This window comes from Podarcis pityusensis, assembly GCF_964106645.2.
Source record: "Podarcis pityusensis genome assembly, chromosome: 15".
NCBI classification, from domain to species: domain Eukaryota; kingdom Metazoa; phylum Chordata; class Lepidosauria; order Squamata; family Lacertidae; genus Podarcis; species Podarcis pityusensis.
Genome location: NC_138040.1, coordinates 2,063,779 through 2,081,196, shown reverse-complemented (window position 1 = coordinate 2,081,196; position 17,418 = coordinate 2,063,779). Strand labels below are relative to the sequence as shown.

Below are 17,418 nucleotides of genomic sequence, written 5' to 3'. Positions count from 1 at the left end.
GGTTCACTGCTGGGCACAGGAATTAAGGGGAAAGCCTTTCTGGAAGCAACTTTGCCACCTATTACAGCCACAGAGCATTGGTGGGGCCAGGGCAGCATCCCATGTGAATGGGCCCCCCAAAGGCAGAAATACCAAAAGCCGCTGAGTTTTTCTTAGGGTCCCGTCCTTCAAAATCCTGGCAATGTTGTTGATCCCACTGAGAGAGAGGGGCGGCTCTCTTATTTGCTCGAATCATAGAATTGTAGAGGTGGAAGGGATCTTGAGGGTCATCTAGCCCAACCCGCTGTGGCAATGCAGGAATCGCAGCTGAAGGAATGCAGGAATCCTCACAGAACTCTAGCCCAGTGGTTGCCATTAATTTGATTTTGAATTGATTTTAAAACAAATTGATTTTAGAATGCTGTGTTACTTTTGCTGTTGTTAGCCGCTCTGAGCCCAGCTTCAGCTGGGGAGGGCGGGATATAAATAAAAGTATTATTATTATTATTATTATTATTATTATTATTATTAATTAAAGAATCCCTGACAAATGGCCACCCGGCGACCTCTGCTTAAAAACCTCCAGCAAATAAGAGTCCCCTACCGTCACCAGCTACAGTCTAAAAATGCACCCAGCAAGCTTCTGCCTCTCATGGGACTTGACTTGACTTTCCAGGCTTCCTACAGGCGAGGGAAGGGTCTAGTGTGACACAGAAGCTTGCGTGCTGCATTTTGGGCACTATGTGTTTCAGACAGACCGCATCTTTTCACCTGTTCAGGATCCACATTATCTTGTGGAGCAAGCTTTTACGATGTGGTAGGGCATACCATACCAAAAGAATGAGTTTCTGTGCAGTAATGAGTCACTCAGGAGCACAAGTTTTCCTCCTTTATCGTTGAAGAGTGTGGCTTTATTAAAAGTCGCTGTTTGGCATAAATCCAGTGTTAGAAACTGAGATGTGAAAGCTAGGAGCTAAATGGCACCTTAAACCAAGGTTATGGGCGCAACGGAATGTCTAGGCGCACTTTTACAAAGCTGAAAATGAATGAACTGCAGCTAAAATATTTCGTTCATTTTTCACATGGTCTAGTCCTTCCCCTGCCCACATCCCTAATATTCTTAAGAGGGTCTCATCTCCAGTCTTCAGAGAGCAGCTGGAAGTGGGGAGGCAGAAAAAGGTCCTCCTTTCCTTCCACTCTGCAACTTTAATCTGAAATCTTAGGCGCAGTGCTGCGCCCAGAGCTCAGAAACTACTTGCGCTAATTCCCTGTCGCAAAATGCTCCTAGAACATCGGGAGTTTCGAACACTGGATAAATCAAGATGTTCTTGTGTGCCAGCACTCTTCGCCTCACACTTACACACTGCCTTCTGCAGAACAGCAGGCTCCGGTCTCTGAATTTGCTACTTCCCCTTTGCTTTTGGGGTGAAGGGCAGAGAGCAGGATGCAGGCATGTGAATTTGCCAGTAACTAGCCGTGGGTATCTATCTGGGGAGATTGCCGTGTGTGTGTGTGTGTGTGTGTGTGTGTGTGTGTGTGTGTGTGTGTGTTTTCTGAGCCCTTTCCTAGAGCGCCTGAAGTGTTGTTGCTTAAACTGAGCACATCCACAGTAGCTGCTGGAACACAGGGAGCTGCCTTCTACTGAGTCAGACCATTGGGTTCATCTAGCTCAGTACTGCCTGCACTGACTGGCAGCGGCTGTCCAGGGATTTTAGACCGGGTTCTCTCCCACCGCGGTTTGAACCTGGGACCTTCTGCATGTGAAGCTGAGGCTCTGACGCTACAGCTCATCCACTCTCGGAAAAAGCTTGCCTCCTGAGATAATTGCCTAGGAGAAGCAAGTAAAATGCTGCTGGGCTCCAAAACCTTAACGGCTTTGATGTTTTGTTTTGTTCAACTATCAAGCAGGATATACATTTTACAAAAGGAAAGGAAAGGCAATGTTTGGACATGCATGCTCTTAAGAGCTGCTGGATTTCCAGCTCTTTCTTTCCCCCCTTTTTTTCTTATATATCCCTTTTTCTGTAATGCTTTATTGATTTTAAAAACAAAGCAAGTCAACCAAAACAATCCAAAACCGATACATATTACCAAAAAAGATTTAGATTCATACATAACTATTTCCAACCGTGACTTCCAATCACCCCATTGTGGATCCTCAATTACATTTTCGACTACACACTTTCCTTTATCTCTCCTAAGTTGTTTTCAGTTGTATTGGTTTTGCAAAATTCTCTTATTTCATGCAGAAGTCAATCCAGGCCTGCCAAAGAATTTAGATTTTTACAGTGCTCTTTTAGGTGCATTCTGTAAATGTCCCACTCTCTATTAAATATTTGATTTCTATCATCTCGGAATCTTGCTGTCGTTCTTGCTAACTCTGCATATTCTCACATTTTTGTCTGCTAATCCAATTTGGATTTCCAGCTCTTTCACTTCCATCTCTTCCTCTGCCGTGCTTTTAACCTGTGTGTGCAGGCAGCAATTCAACAGATGCAGCGTTCACCATCACTCCATGCTGGGGGAAAGCTACACGTGTTGAATTCCTCCCTGCCCTGTAGCAGTTGAAGAGTTCCCAGGCCCAGTGGAGGAGAAGAAACAAAAGCACACCTGGCAACTCTAGGGCCTCGCCCTGAGAACACAGCAACATAGGAAGCCGTCGTCTACCAATTCAGACAATACTTAAGTTCAGTATTGTCAACACTGCCTCCTAAAAAAGAATGTAAGATTCCAGTCCTCGTGGGATGAACAAAAGAGGAATGTAGGGAGCTGCTTTCTACAGTGCCAAACCAAAACTATCTAGCTCAGTATTTTTGCACTGAGCTTCACACAGACGGCAATACCTGGAGATGCCATTGGCGACTGAAACTGCTTTTGCACGCAAGGCAGGTGCTCAGCTCCTGAGGTGCAGCCCCAAACATGGCTTATGGAGCAGTGCAGGGTTGAGCCCCCCAGAAAACAGCCCAGTATCAGGTGTGTCTTCAGCCATTGCTCCCCTTTTTAATCCTGCTGCAGAAACCCAGTACCAGATGTGTTGTAATTACCGTATTTTTCCGTGTATAAGACTAAGTTTTTTTCTTTAAAAAACAAGTTTAAAATTGGGGGTCATCTTTTACACGGACACAATCCTTCCCCCCATTTTCTTAATTTGGAGTCCCCCAAATCGTCTTATGCACGAAAAAATACGGTAGTTGCTGTGTTTCCGGGCTCCAAAGTTGCCACTAGCCTTCCTTCTTTTGATGGCTTACCTGACTCAATAAGTCAAGGTCAGCCCTTTGCTACCCTGCCTCCCAGTAGCAGCCGGTCGCTGGTTTCTGGCATCTCACAGACAAGAACATCTAACAGCCTATTTGAGACCGGGGATGGTGGTGTCATGGTTAGAGTGTCGGACTAGGTCCAGCGAGACCAGGGTTCAAATCCTCACTTGGCCATGAAGCTGACTGGGTAACCTCGGCCCAACCATTGCCCCTCAGCCTAACCTACCTCACAGGGTGGTTGTGGGAATTAAAGTGGGAGGGGAGAACCATGCAAGCCACCTTGATTCCTTCGTCATGCAGTGCAAACTATGGAACTCCCCCCCACAGTGTTGGACAAATTCATGGAGGAGACGGCTGTCAATGGCTGCTATCCTCAATGGCTATGCTCTTCCTCCATGTTTGGAGGCAGCAATGCTTCTGAATACCAGTTGCTGGAAACGGCAGGAGGAAAGAGTTGCTCTTGTGGGTTGCTCACACACGTCTGGTTGTGAGAACGGGATTAGATGGGGCATTGGCCTACTGCAGCTGCTGCTCTTACATTCTTAAATGTTTGTATGTACTAGTGGGGTGCCATGGAGCTGAAAAGCAGTCTATAAGCAAACTGAAATAATTAAAGTGGTACCTTGGTTCCACTCAAACTTAATCTGTTCCGGAAGTCCGTTCCAAAACCAAAGCGTTCCAAAACCAAGGCACGCTTTCCCATAGAAAGTAATGCAAAACAGATTAATCCATTCCAGACTTTTAAAAACAACCCCTAAAACAGCAATTTAACATGAATTTTACTCTCTAACGAGACCATTGATCCATAAAATGAAAGCAATAATCGATGTACTGTACAATAAAATAAAATAAAATAAATAAGACAGTATTGTAGATGATAAAAATTAAAATTATTATTTTTTCTTACCTGTATAGATGATAGTCATTGTTTGGATGGGGGGCTTTTATCCATTTCCGCAGTCAGTCAGTCAATCAGTAGCTGAACTGGGTTCCACACAGTCACAAAAGCAAATTCACCAAAAAAGCCTCAAAAACAAAAACGCAAAATAAATAGCAAAAACAAAAGCACCAAACCTAATCTGTTCCAGAAGTCCAATTGACTTCTGAAATGTTCAAAAACTAAGGTACAGCTTCTGATTGGTGCAGGTGCCCCGGAAACAATAGCCGACAGCTGCATTGGATGTTCAGCTTCCAAAAAACGTTTGAAAACCGAAACACTTACTTGGGTTTTCGGTGTTGGGGAACCAAAGCATTTGAGAACCAAGGTACCACTGTATTTCTTTATAAACAGTAGCTGTGTACCCCAGTTTAATTTTAAAAAATCAAAACGTTTTACAACAAATACACACACACACACACACACACACACACACACGCACGCAAGAAAACTGCATGGTCTTTTTAAAAAAAATAAAGTAGATCACCAGCTAGTTATTACAGGAAGCATTTGTCTGCATTGTCTGCCTAAGCCTGGCAGCAAAAAAAATATCTCAGCAAAGGTTCAAAGTTCAGTGTAGGAAGGCGCCTGCTGAATCTCTATTCGGAGAGCGTTCTGTAGGGCTGAGCCGGTGACATTAAAGGCTCGGTTTTGTACTGTGTTGATGCCAAATGAGCCTCACCAATAATAACAACCATTCCTTGATAAACTCCTCTGCACAACTTCAGAGGTGGCAGGCTGAACTGTGGACCAGGGTATATTCCCTAGAAGATGGTGTGGGTGTCTCTAAGTTGCAGCGCCTTTGTGAGTCTACAGTATCAGGATGCTGGGGGACCCGGCTTCGGTTTCCTCGCCTGCAGGAATGCAGAGAGGGGATCTTGCTTTTGCGGGTGGTAGAAAGGAACAGGATCTGAATCAAGGAGGCATTGCAGTAGTAACAGAGTTCTGCCTTCCATGCTTTGTTGAGAATGCCTGCCTTCAGAAGCTGAATGGTGGGGAGTTCGGGACAGACGAAAGGAAGAACTTCGTTGCCCAGCCCATGGTTAAACTCTGGAATTCGCTCCTGCAGGATGTTACTGTGGCCACCAGCTTGGAATGGCTTCCAAAAGGGGATTGGGTAAATTAAGGGGGCAGTAAGGACGCGGGTGGCGCTGTGGGTTAAACCACAGAACCTAGGACTTGCCGATCAGAGGTCGCCGGTTCAAATCCCCGTGACAAGGTGAGCTCCCGTTGCTCGGTCCCTTCTCCTTCTCACCTAGCAGTTTGAAAGCACGTCCAAGTGCAAGTAGATAAATAGGTACCGCTCCGGCGGGAAGGTAAACGGCGTTTCCGTGCGCTGCTCTGGTTCGCCAGAAGTGGCTTAGTCCTGCTGGCCACATGACCTGGAAGCTGTACGCCGGCTCCCTCAGCCAGTAAAGCGAGATGAGCACCACAACCCCAGAGTCGGCCACGACTGGACGTAATGATCAGGGGTACCTTTACCTTTACGGCTACCCATGGCTAGTAGCCACAATGTTTTCCCTCCACCTTCCTGGGAATTGCGAGTGGGCAGAGTCTGATATGTTCCAAACGTAGTGTATTCAGAGTTTTAGGAGATATTGAACCTAGACTTAACATGTTGTCATCTTCTTTTTAAATGAGGTTGGTTTTACAGCTGCTTAGGCTTTGGTTGGGGGCAGAAGCATCGTAGGGCAGAGGGAGGGAGCTCCGCAGTGTCTTTTCTCTAGCGACTTGGTGAGGTCCTGATAGCGAAGGAACAGGGAGTGCAAATCCCTTGCTTACAGGCACCCAGCGGTGGGGGAGACCCACCCTTTCCTTCCCTGGAACAGAGAGATTAAAGCTCCTGTGGTTATCAGGAACAGGTTTTGCCGCATCCCCTTCTGAGATTATCAGCTGTGGCCAAGCAGGGCCCTTTTTGCTGGTTTTCGTGGGGATTTAAGTCTTGGCTGCGACTGAGCAAATGTGAGGCAAGGGAGGTTTCTGGTTTTTATCTTTAAAGCTACTTGCCATTTTGCTTTTCTCTTCCAGAGAAAAAGAGAGAAGTGTGTGTGTGTATTCCTGTTGAGACAGATGCATGCCTCCTTAAATTTCTCGGCAGCTTTTCAGCCAAACTAACCTTCAAGGTGCCTTTTCTAGAATTGTAGAGGTGAAAGGGACCTAAAGGGTCATCTTGCCCAACCTCCCCCCACACTTTTCCAATATTGGTCATCCTCTGGGTAGACCCACTGAAATTAATGGACATGATTAACTTAGATCCCTCCATTTCAATAGGTCTTCTCTGAGTAAAATTTGTTGTTGTTGTTTAGTCGTTTAGTCATGTCTGACTCTTCGTGACCCCCTGGACCAGAGCACGCCAGGTACTCCTGTCTTCCACTGCCTCCTGCAGTTTGGTCAAACTCATGCTGGTAGCTTTGAGAACACTATCCAACCATTTGTGGTCACCTTGCTTTGGACAGAGATCCTGAGTTTTGCCTCTACCTTACATCATCTGGGGAAGACGCAGAGAGAGAGACAGACAGAGAGTGCTTCTGTTGTTTTGCTCCCAGCTGACGTTAAAATTTTACAACCATCATAAAAAGATTAATGCTTAGTGAGCTTTACCTGGTCAGAAACCGGTAGTTATCTCCAAATAAGTCCAGATTCCCTTTGGCCTGCTTGTCTGGGTATGGGTGTGTGTGTGTGTGTGTACATACGTGGTTGGGGTCAACTCTGAAATATATCTGTGTCAGCCTTTTAATGGAACAAAATTATGGGTCCGCCCAAAGAGAGGCTTTTTAGGAGTTGAGATGCGCCAGTTCACAGCATAATAAAGAATATGTATTTATTTATTTAGGATATCTCTGAGGGCAGGGTATTTATGTGAATCACAATTTTAAAACAGTGCTTGAAATTCCCCAGGTGCCAGACGTGTTTTTCAACTGGTGTGGGTCCAGTTGTGAGCAAGTGAAGATGCCTTGTCGCGAGGTTTGGCGAGTGACATCTGCACCAGCCAGCCGGCCAATCTGTGGAAATGTCTTGTCCATTTTATTCTGGATTTGATGAGACAGTCCATTGTGGCACCTGTAACCCAGGTTTAAGTGCCATTTGGCGATTAGCTTATATATCTGAGTTAATAAAACTGTTTAAAAAATAGGCTCCTGTGCAATACACATACATACAAACACACACACACACACACACACATATAATTCAGCAAGCCTGCCTAGCCATATACCGTATTTTTCACCCCATAGGGCGCACCGGCCCATAAGGCGCACCTAGTTTTTTGGGGGGGAAATAAAGGGAAAAAAATTATTCCCCCCCCAAGGCGCGAGGCTGGGGTGGGGGAAGCCCGAGCTTCCCCCGACCCCAGCCCCCAGATCAAGCAGCTCTGTGCAAGCCGGGGGAGCCCTCCCACGGCTTGCGCAGAGCTACCCGAAGCCCCGGCGCGACTGCTCAGCGCGCCGGGGCTTCGGGATAAGAGGCAGCTCTGCGCAAGCCGCGGTAGGGCTCCCGCGGCTTGCGCAGAGCTACCCAAAGCCCGGGTGCGACTGCTCAGCGCGCCCGGGGTTCGGGGTGCAGGCAGCTCTGTGCAAGCCATGGGAGCCCGGCGGGAACTCTCACGGGCTCCCACGGCTTGCGGATAGCTTCCTGAAGCCTGGAGAGCAAGAGGGGTCGGTGTGCACCGACCCCTCTCGCTCTCCAGGCTTCAGCGAAAGCCTGCATTCGCCCCATAGGACGCACACACATTTCCCCTTCATTTTTGGAGGGGAAAAAGTGCCTCCTATAGGGCGAAAAATATGGTAGTTAGCCCAAACCTGTAGTCATTTAAAAGTTTTTGCCAATAGTTAATCTGTGTTTTTAATAGCAAGCCATTTTATGTAGTTTTTTAGTTTTGTGGATTTTAGCTGTATGGTGTTCTATCTATCATTTTACTATGCATACCACTTAGAGAGCCAATTAAGTGATTTATAAACTTTTCTAAAGAAAACACAGATAACTAACATGGACCAAGTAAGGCCAACACAATTAGAACCCAAATCCATAATAGGCAATCATTAAAAAGAAAGAAAGAAATGTGGTTCTATCCTGCCACGTTTGGGCCTATTGAAATGAATGGACCCAGTTGTGTTAATTGATTTCAGTGAGTCTGCTTTTGAGTAGAACTAACATTCAACACAAGCCACAGGGTGGGCTACAACTTCCAGGCAACTTGTTGCATAGATGGATCCTCCATGTTCCATGGCAGTGTATCTCAGTATATTAGATGATTCTGGGGGTGGTCCGTCCCATTGGTACCCTGTTTGTGGGGCTGATGAAAGTTGTGGTCCACAACCTCTGGAGGGCACCAGGTTGGCAAAGACTGCTCTTCTTAGTAGCTCTACACACACACACACACACACACACATTTTTGTCATGCAAAATCAGCTGTTGGGGTGAATTCTAGAGAATGCCAGTCAGTTGGTGTATATTTGCTCCCTAGGGTAAGTGAGAGAGAGAGAATTTGTCTTGACTTAATTTACTACTTTGAGCAGTTAGAACTGAAAACAACAACCCCAAACCTGTACTCTCCGTCTTAACAGCGCTTGCTCCTTACTAAAATTTCAGGTACACGGTGTGCGTGCTTTGATTTACTTAATACTGGTGAGGTTAATCCTCTCCCATTGCAAGATGCTAAGATCTCAAGGGTGTGTTTGAAGATAAAAAGTTGTTTTCTACTTGGGAAGGAAGTTTTTGCAGACAAAGGGTGCCAGTTCTGCTCCTTAACCGTGGGGGCTGCTGGGAAGAGAATCCTGGAGAACTGCGCCGTGAGTGTGTTTGTGTGCCAACGCACGGGCGGTGAAATTCATCAGGAATCTCTCCCGAGCGAAATGGGCCAGTGTGGAAACAGGCCGTGAGACCAGATGAGCTCCGTTGGCCTGATTCTGCAAGGCCTTCCTATGTTCTTACGGGGTGAAGCAAGGGGAAAGACAGGCAGGGAGACTCGGGTCCCTTTGAGCAGCAGAGAGCAATGCCGGCATGACTTTCTGGCCACAGTTTTCGTGTTTCCGTGGGCTGAAGCCGACAGTAGCCTCTTGTTCTCTCTGGCAGCTGGATGGATGCAAGACTGGGGCAGAGAGTGCACAGCCCACGGGTCACATGCAGGACAAGAATTTTGGCCTGGGGTAGGTTCTAGTGCTCATGAAGGATGCAGAAGGTGTCCTTTTAAAGCAGCCTGTTCCTTTGCGTTTCTTTGTGAATGCTCCCGGCTTGCCAGTTTTGGGTGTGGGGAATTCTCATCCCTGAGAAGGGTGGTTGGACCAGAGAGCAGTGACTCATGCAGAGTGGCAAGGGGCACTTGCCTTGGTACTTTGGGAAATGCCCATCTCTACCTTCGCCAACCTGGTGCCCCCCCAGGTTCTTTGTATTAGAACTCCAATCTGGCTGGGGCTGGTGAGAGTGTAGCCCAAAGCAGCTGGAGGGCACCAGGTAGGCAAAAACTTCTTTAAAAGCCCTTGGCAATGCTTGTTGCAGCCTCAAAAAACCTGGCAGTGTAAATAACAATGGGAATTCTCAAAATTGTAGGCTGTTCCTAACCCCCACCCTGAGTGTGCCCATCTGCACAGTTCCCCACTCTCTCTTGCTCTCCCTGTGCTGCTTTTCCAGCCAGGCTCCCTCCTCACGGCTGGCAGTTCTGCTTTGGCTCCAATGGGAGCTCTTTGTGGACTCAGTGAAGCTACCTGTCGCATCTCTGAGTGAGTTGCCGTGCACAACTGTTCTGTTCCCAAGGGAGAGGGGCCCATAGGAGATGACTGGCACTGAAGGCAAGCCCCTTCGATCACCTGCCTGGTGCTGATCTTTCACACACACCCTTTGCCTGCCCCAGAGACCTTTGTATCTTATCCTTGCCCTACTGCCACTTCCTGCCGCCACACCTTCCTGCCCTTCTAAACTGTGGCAGGGCCCACTGGTTGCACTCTGGTGCTTTTTTGGGTCTGCCTCCCGGAGATCGATGCAGGGGGTGTTGAGCAATCGTTTCTCTGTTAATATTAAATCTGGTGAGTCCCACCCCACCCCCCGCTTTAATTTCCCTTTCTCCATTCCCTTCTTCCCCACCCCCTACTGCAGTCGATAAATTACCAAATTTGCTATCCTGCAAAGATGCGCCTTAAAATTGCACAGAAATGTTCCCCTCTCAGAGGAGAGCAAGAACTGTATTCTACACAAACACACATACCATCAAACTCTGAACTAAGCAATTTCTAAACCTCTTCACCCTGGCCTTTGATGGATGATAAAACCACAAGGAGAGCCTGTTGGATCAGGCCAGTGCCCCATCGAGTCCAGCATCCTGTTCTCACGGTGGCCAACTAGATGCCTGTTGGAAACCCACAAGCAGTATTCGAACACAAGACCACTCCCTCCCTTTTTACGGCTTCCAGCGAGTGGTATTCAGAAGCACTGCTGCCTCTGATCTGAGGTTGAGCTAACACCCATCAGTAGCAGTCCTTCATGAATTTGTCTTAATCCTCTCTTAAAGCCATCTAGGTCAAAAGCCATCACCTAGATGGGATCCCGTGGGAGCGAGTTCCTCAGGGCAGGGGTTTTTTTTTGTTTCGTGTTGCCCACCCCTTTTGCCGAATGTTCAGTTTCAAGTGGACTAGAAACTTGACCGTGTGTGTTAAGGAAGGAAACCCGATGATTGTTTCCAGGGAAGCGTAACTCTGCTTATGCCAGCTCAGGTGTGTGTTGTGGGGGAGCGATCCGCTGTGGCTTTGCATGCCGGATCTCAGCCCCCTGGTCCTTGCTCTGTTCTGGCCACCGCCTTGGTTTGGAGGACTTCAGAACCGTGTGCCCTTCCCCCTTGCAGGACAGTGCCCCTGGCTGCTGTAACCGCACACCCCGGCTTAAATCTGGTCTTCCTTCCCCCTCTTATGTAAAGGCGGCCCATTCTATTCTCGGCCTCCACCTGTGGGTCTGAGCTGGCGGGCCGGCCTTGGCTCCGCACTCGCCTGCCCTTGCCTTGTTGCCTGCCCGCCGTTGCCACAACACAGCCCGTCTCCTGTTTGCTCAGCTCTGCGTTTTTGCATGGGCTGCAGCTCTGCCTGAACGGTTTGGAGCGGGCTTGGATGGCTGCCAGGGTGGTGGTGGTCTCAAACTGCGTAGAAGCACCGGGAATCTCTGTGTGGGGTGTCAGGTTCTCCCTGCGGGAAGAAAGTGGGTGATTGCGTTTATTTATACATTTCTCACATTTTACGTGCCACCTTTTCTTTTCCTGCAAGGAGCTGAAGGCGACGTGTACGTGCTTCTCCCTCCTCTCCTTTTTATCCTCACTGCAACCCTGTGGTGTAGGCTAGACGGAGAGAGGCAATGAAGGGCCCAAGTCCAGCCAGTGAGCTTCCTGCCTCTGTGTAGGATTTGAACTCTGAACTTCCAGGCCCTACCTAGTCTGATACTCTAACCCAGTGGTTCCCAAATGTTCTTGGTCCACCCCCCCTTGGTTTCTTAAATACCTCCCCAGTGCCCCCTTCCCTATAAAAATGATTGCACAACCCACTAAGGAAGAGAATAGCACAATAAAATTCAAAACGGTAACAGTTTTGATTGCACATTTATTCAAAACCCAGTTAAAACTATTTAGTTTACTTAATTCATCAGAACTGCTCAACTTGGTCCAGTGATGCTCCAGATGTTTCATGGAAAACATTTTTCCACATTCTGACTAATGAAAACAGAAGGTTAAAGGAAATTTATAGCATAAAAACCAACCCTGCAAGGTAGCTTAGGCCAAGAAAGGCAGTGACTGGGCCAAGGTGACCCAATGAGCTTCACAGCCCGGTTGGGATTTGAAGCCCCCATGTCCCAGTCCGACACTCTAACCACTACACCATGCCCCCCTTTGCAGGCTAGAGCCAATTCCCCTTGCCTAATCCCTTTTCAGGGGCCATTCCTCTTCCCTGTTTTCTCCTTCATGGTTCCCAGGGTGTCTTGGTCGAGCGCCAGGGCAGCCCCGGTCACTGTGAAACTCCGCAGGGCAGACTGCACCCCGACAATGATGCCTTCTCAGAGAGACTTCCGCTGGTGGTTCTGCTCTGAATTGTAGCTGTTTTGCAAAAATCCCACTTATTTGCTTGGCACCTAAGTGACATTTTAGATAAGGAGAAAAACACTTCTTTTTCCCCCCTTTTTGGACAGAATGTTTGTACTTCAGCATTTAAAAAACAAAAACAAAAATGCTGAGTCAAGACAAAGCCTGTGATCTTGAGAAGAGAACATGCTATAGAGAAGGGAACAGGGGAGATGAGGATTGCAGCCAAACTTTCAGGCTTTATTTCTCTTCTAGTGCAGAGGACAGGGGAATCCTGTGACCCTTCAGATGTGGCTGGACTCCCAGCTGCAATCGCCTCTGAGCCTTGGCCAGTCTGGGAGTCCCAACAACATTTAGAGGCTCATGCCTCTCTCAGCCTCACATGCCTTACAGGGTTGTTTTGCAGATAATAACGGAACGAGGCAGGGACAGACTATGCACACTGCCTCAAGCTCCTTCAAAGAAATAATAAAGAAAAAACAAAGATCATAGGGAGAGCATTCCAGGCCAGTCAGGTTTCTAGTCCACGTCAAACTGAACTGCCTCCTTCTGAAGGGTGAGCCAAACAGCTGGAATCTAGAAAGTGGAATCTAGAAAGTGCAAGCAGAAATGGAGCATCAAAAGAAAGATCGCCTGCTGTAGCCCAGAAAGGGTAGACAGCCATTCCTCTCCCTTGCCGGTCACTCTAGGCTAACCCACTTTCTATGGGAACAAATTTACTGCCTGGTTCCCACCTCTCTGATGTCCATTGAGCCCTGCATAAGAATGTAAGAAGAACCTGCAGGATCAGGCCAATGACCCACCTAGTCCAGCATCCTGTTCTCACAGTGGCCAACCAGATGCCTCTTTTTGGGCAACCCAAGGCAGGATTCAAGCACAAGAGCAACTTTCCCCTCCTGTGGTTTGCAGCAGCTGGTATTCAGAAAGCGTTGCTGCCTCCGACTGGAGGCAGAGCCGAGCCATTCTAGCTAGTAGCCATCGATAGTCCTCTCCATGAATTGGTCTAATCCTCTTTTAAAGGCATCGCGCTTGGTGGCCATCGCTACATCCTGTGGGAGAGAGTTCCATAGGTTAACTCTGTGCTGAGTGAAGAACGACTTTCTTTTATCAGCCCTGGATCTCCCAAGTGGGACCTGAGTGCCATAGCAGCAAGTCTTCCCCACTAGCGATTCCCCATTTACTGCCTCCGACAGAGGAGGGAGAACAGAGCCATCGTGGCTTCTGGCCCAGGGGTACCCTTCCCCTCCATGAAAAGGGAGAAGCATGGCTCAACCCAGCTCATGCAGAGGGTCAGCTCCTGTCTCACCTCATTAGGCAGAACATGAAAAGAGAGGCGGGGGGGGGGAGGGAGAGAGCGCTGTTGCAATTGCAGACTCGCTTGCTGGAATTTTCTGCCTGCTTCCGTCCAGCAACCGGCTGCCCCCGCCCTTTGCTTGCAAAAGCAAACAGGTGGGTTTCTTTCCTTTCCTTTTGAAGCCACAATCACACACTCCTCAATCGGCTTAAGGGAGTTTTGTTTCTCTTTTCAATAAACCCTCTGGGCCAGGCCACTCCTGCAAAACAGGCTGGCTTTGTACAGGTCCGTTCCTCCGAATTACTCCTTTTGTTGAACGGCTCCGTTGGGCAGGGAGGAAATCTTTCCTCTGAAGCTGCCTTTTCCTGAGTCCATCTATCTTAGTGTTGCCAACACTGGCTGGCAGCAGCCCTCCAGGGGTTCAGGCAGGGAGCCTCTCTCTCCCAGCCCTCCCTGGATACGTTGAGGGTTCAACCACTGACCTTCTGCCAGCAAAGCAGGAGCTCTTTCCACAGCCGTCCCACTGAAGCTGGTATTGGACAGCTTTCCCTGTTCCCGGAGCCACTTAGAGATGTAGTTCCCAGAGTGGGCAATAGCACCCCCCCTGCAGTGGGATTAACTAGGGGGGTCCTAAGAGGCAAGGCGGCTGCAGGGAGGTGCAAATGACTCTCAGACTTTGAAAAGCTGGTCTCCCTGGGTCAAGTTCAATTTTGCTGATTCGATTAAACTAAACAGTTTTAAATGGATCGTGAATAATTGTGCAATTAATCATTGCTGCTTTGAATTTTATCGTTCTCTTATCTTCCTCCACGCGTTGTGCAAACCACTGTTTTGATTTGACGCTTAGGTTAGGGTAGGGTAAGGGCCTCAGGGGGTGAGTTTACGGCCTCAAATGGTTTGCAAACCACCGGCTTCATGATCCTCCAGTCGCCTTGGATGGACGCGGTTTGTAACCAAACTCCCTGCCGCAACTCACAGAGCTCTTCCGCTGGTCAGGTCTGATGTGGAGGAGCGGCTGCCCTCGTTCTAACGAGATCTGAAACGCAGCGGTGACAGCTCTGCCCGCCTGGCCGTTTGTCTTGCTTTTGTCGAAAACTACCTGCGCTGAATGATTGATGGAAATTTATTCCAGGAATAGAGTGCTCCTGGTAAACTGATCTCCATCCGGGGTGCCGGTGGTGGGGAAACGGCATTTCCAATTTAAGAGGCGATTCCATTGAATCTTGGCGTCAGATGTTCTTTTACGGGTGGTGGGAGGTACACAGGGATTGGGGGGGGGAGATGGGGTGAATTGGAAGATGCTTTTCAACTGGTAGAGCCCTGCTGGGTTATATAGCTCGCCCTTCTTTTACCTGGAACAGACGCTCTAGCACTGAGCCATGGTTGTTGCCCTAAAAATAAGCATAATAGAATTGTTGGACCATAAAGAAGGCTGATCGCTGAAGAATGGATGCTTTTGAATTCTGGTGCTGGAGGAGACTCTTGAGAGTCCCATGGACTGCAAGAAGATCAAACCTCTCCATTCTGAAGGAAATCAGCCCTGAGTGCTCACTGGAAGGACAGATCCTGAAGCTGAGGCTCCAAGACTTTGGCCACCTCATGAGAAGAGAAGACTCCCTGGAAAAGACCCTGATGTTGGGAAAGATTGAGGGCACAAGGCGAAGGGGACGACAGAGGACGAGATGGTTGGACAGTGTTCCCGAAGCCACTAGCATGAGTTTGACCAAACTGCGGGAGGCAGTGGAAGACAGGAGTGCCTGGCGTGCTCTGGTCCAGGGGGTCACAAAGAGTCGGACACGACTAAACGACTAAACAACAATAGAATTGTAGGATTGGAAGGGACTTTCCAAGAGTCGTCTAGTCCTGCCCCCTACAATGCAGGAATCTTAGCTAAAGCATCCTTGACTGATGGCCATCCAACCTATGCTTAAAAACCTCCTAGGAAGCGCCGAAAGACCCTCTAGTCCAGCATTCTGCCCTGATGCAAATAAGACTAAATAAGATTCCAGTCCTCATGGGTGTTAATAAAGGGCTGACTTAAATAGGAACAGAATCAGAGCATTGGTCCACCTAGCTTAGTGATTGATTCATTGATTGCGTTTACCTGTATATCCCTTTTCCTCCAAGGAGCTGAAGATGGCGCACATGGTTCTTCCTCCCCCCCCCCCACATTTAATCCCAACAACCCTGTGAGGTGGTTTAGGCTGAGAGGCAGTGACTGGCCCCAAAGACCACCCAAGGAGCTTCATGGTCCAGTGGGGATTTGAACCCTGGTCTCCCGGGACCTATTCTGCCATGCTAACCCACTATACCACACTGGATCTCACTGTTGACTACTCTGTTGACTACTCTGGCTGGCAGCGGCTCGTCAGAGCAGCAGGCAGACTATTTCTCAGCTCTCCCTGGAGATGCGAGCAGGGATTGAACCCGGAACCTTCCATATGCAAAGCAGATGTTCTGTACCCCTGAGCAAAAGGACCATCCCCAGATAAGCGAATGTGGCTCATCTTGCGTTAGACAAGCTTCCTTGGTTGGCGTGACCTTGCTGAAGTCCTCCTATTGCTACTGTTTGTGGCTTTTTGATTTATTTCCCCCCCTCTTTGGGGAAAATAAAGGAAGAGCAACATTTGTGTCTAAAATGCATTTTCCCCTTTTGTGGGGAGTCAGCGAGTGCTGCTGGCATTCTGCATTCTTCGTCCGGCTGACGTGCCCTCCATGGCAACTCCGAGGGGCGACCGAGCTGGTAGCCTGGATACGGCGGTCATCGCCTTCATGCTCAATAGGCCTTGAGGCCCTCCCGTGGAAATGTCTTCGGGGACGGGGGGAGATTGAGATGGGCATGCGTCCTTCGAGCCTGCCTTTTTCGACAACGGGCTTTGGCGTGACGCAGGGCAGAAATTGCCCTTTCAAGTGGGCCATTGTGCTCTCCGTATGCCTTCAGCCTGCTATTAAGGCATCTTCTCAACCATAACCCCCCCCCCCATCACAAGTAATATTCAAACTTGTCTGCCCACATATTATCCCCATGCTCATCATTTGGAAGCATGCACTTGGAAGGTCGCTAGCAGGCAGTCCTTACTCACCATAGGCGACCAGATTAGTGGCTGTTGGTAAACCTGCTTTTACACCATTGGTGGTAAATCCCAGCAGGCTGGATGGGCACGCATGGCAGTATTCTGTGACTCAGTCATCGGAATCTCAGGTTGTTTGTTTGTTTGTTTGAAAGCAAGTTTCTAGCCTTCAAGTTTCCAAAAGATTCATTTTGAAGCTGTGGGTTAGAATTTCTAAAGCTCCATGTTTGCTGAGCAGTATTTCAATGGCTCCAGTGCCCAGGTCAGATCTCTGTTGGGGATGAGAAGTGGAAGGATAAACTGATTTATTTAGCATTTCTGGCACTAGATGAGTCAGCTTGCTCCAGTCCTAAGGGCTTGGGGAGGGTAACAGGTGTTAATTATCCCCAGCCACACAAAAAAACCAAACCATCTGAGAAACACTTTTGGAAGGTCATTATCAGGTGTTGTATAGATCATTGAGGTCCAGTGCCAAGGGCCTTCTGGCGGTTCCCTCACTGTGAGAAGTGAGGTTACAGGGAACCAGGCAGAGGGCCTTCTCAGTAGTGGCGCTTGCTCTGTGGAACGCCCTCCCAGCAGATGTCAAGGCAATAAGCAACTATTTTACTTTTAAAAGACAACTGAAGGCGGCCCTGTTTAGGGAAGTTTTTAATGTTTGATGCTGTATTGTTTTTAATATTCAGTTGGAAGCCGCCCAGAGTGGCTGGGGAAACCCAGCCAGTTGGGCGGGGTATAAGTAATAAATTATTATTATTATTATTATCTACAAGTGCATGGTGCTCACCTTTAAAATCAACACTGCTTGTAGAATCTAACTCAGAGAATCAATCTCC

General features: G+C 48.4%; 1 protein-coding gene and 1 long non-coding RNA gene across 6 annotated transcripts in view; one reads left to right on the top strand and one right to left on the bottom strand.

Annotated features, from left to right (window-relative positions):
* SSH2 (slingshot protein phosphatase 2) overlaps window positions 1–17,418 on the top strand; it is a 123,646-nt gene that overhangs the window by 61,774 nt on the left and 44,454 nt on the right. The gene's annotated exons all lie outside the window — the stretch shown is intronic.
* Window positions 1–17,418, bottom strand: part of LOC308464140 — a 186,439-nt gene that overhangs the window by 148,737 nt on the left and 20,284 nt on the right. Inside the window, exons 1-4 of one of the 2 annotated variants that reach the window (XR_013979875.1) lie at window positions 17,370–17,416; window positions 16,598–16,856; window positions 13,024–13,269; window positions 11,838–12,796 (exon numbers count right to left, since the gene is read on the bottom strand). This is a non-coding gene — a long non-coding RNA (uncharacterized lncRNA). Of the gene's footprint in view, window positions 1–11,837; window positions 12,797–13,023; window positions 13,270–16,597; window positions 16,857–17,369; window positions 17,417–17,418 lie in introns of those variants that run through there. The other variant, XR_013979874.1, reaches the window with a different exon arrangement.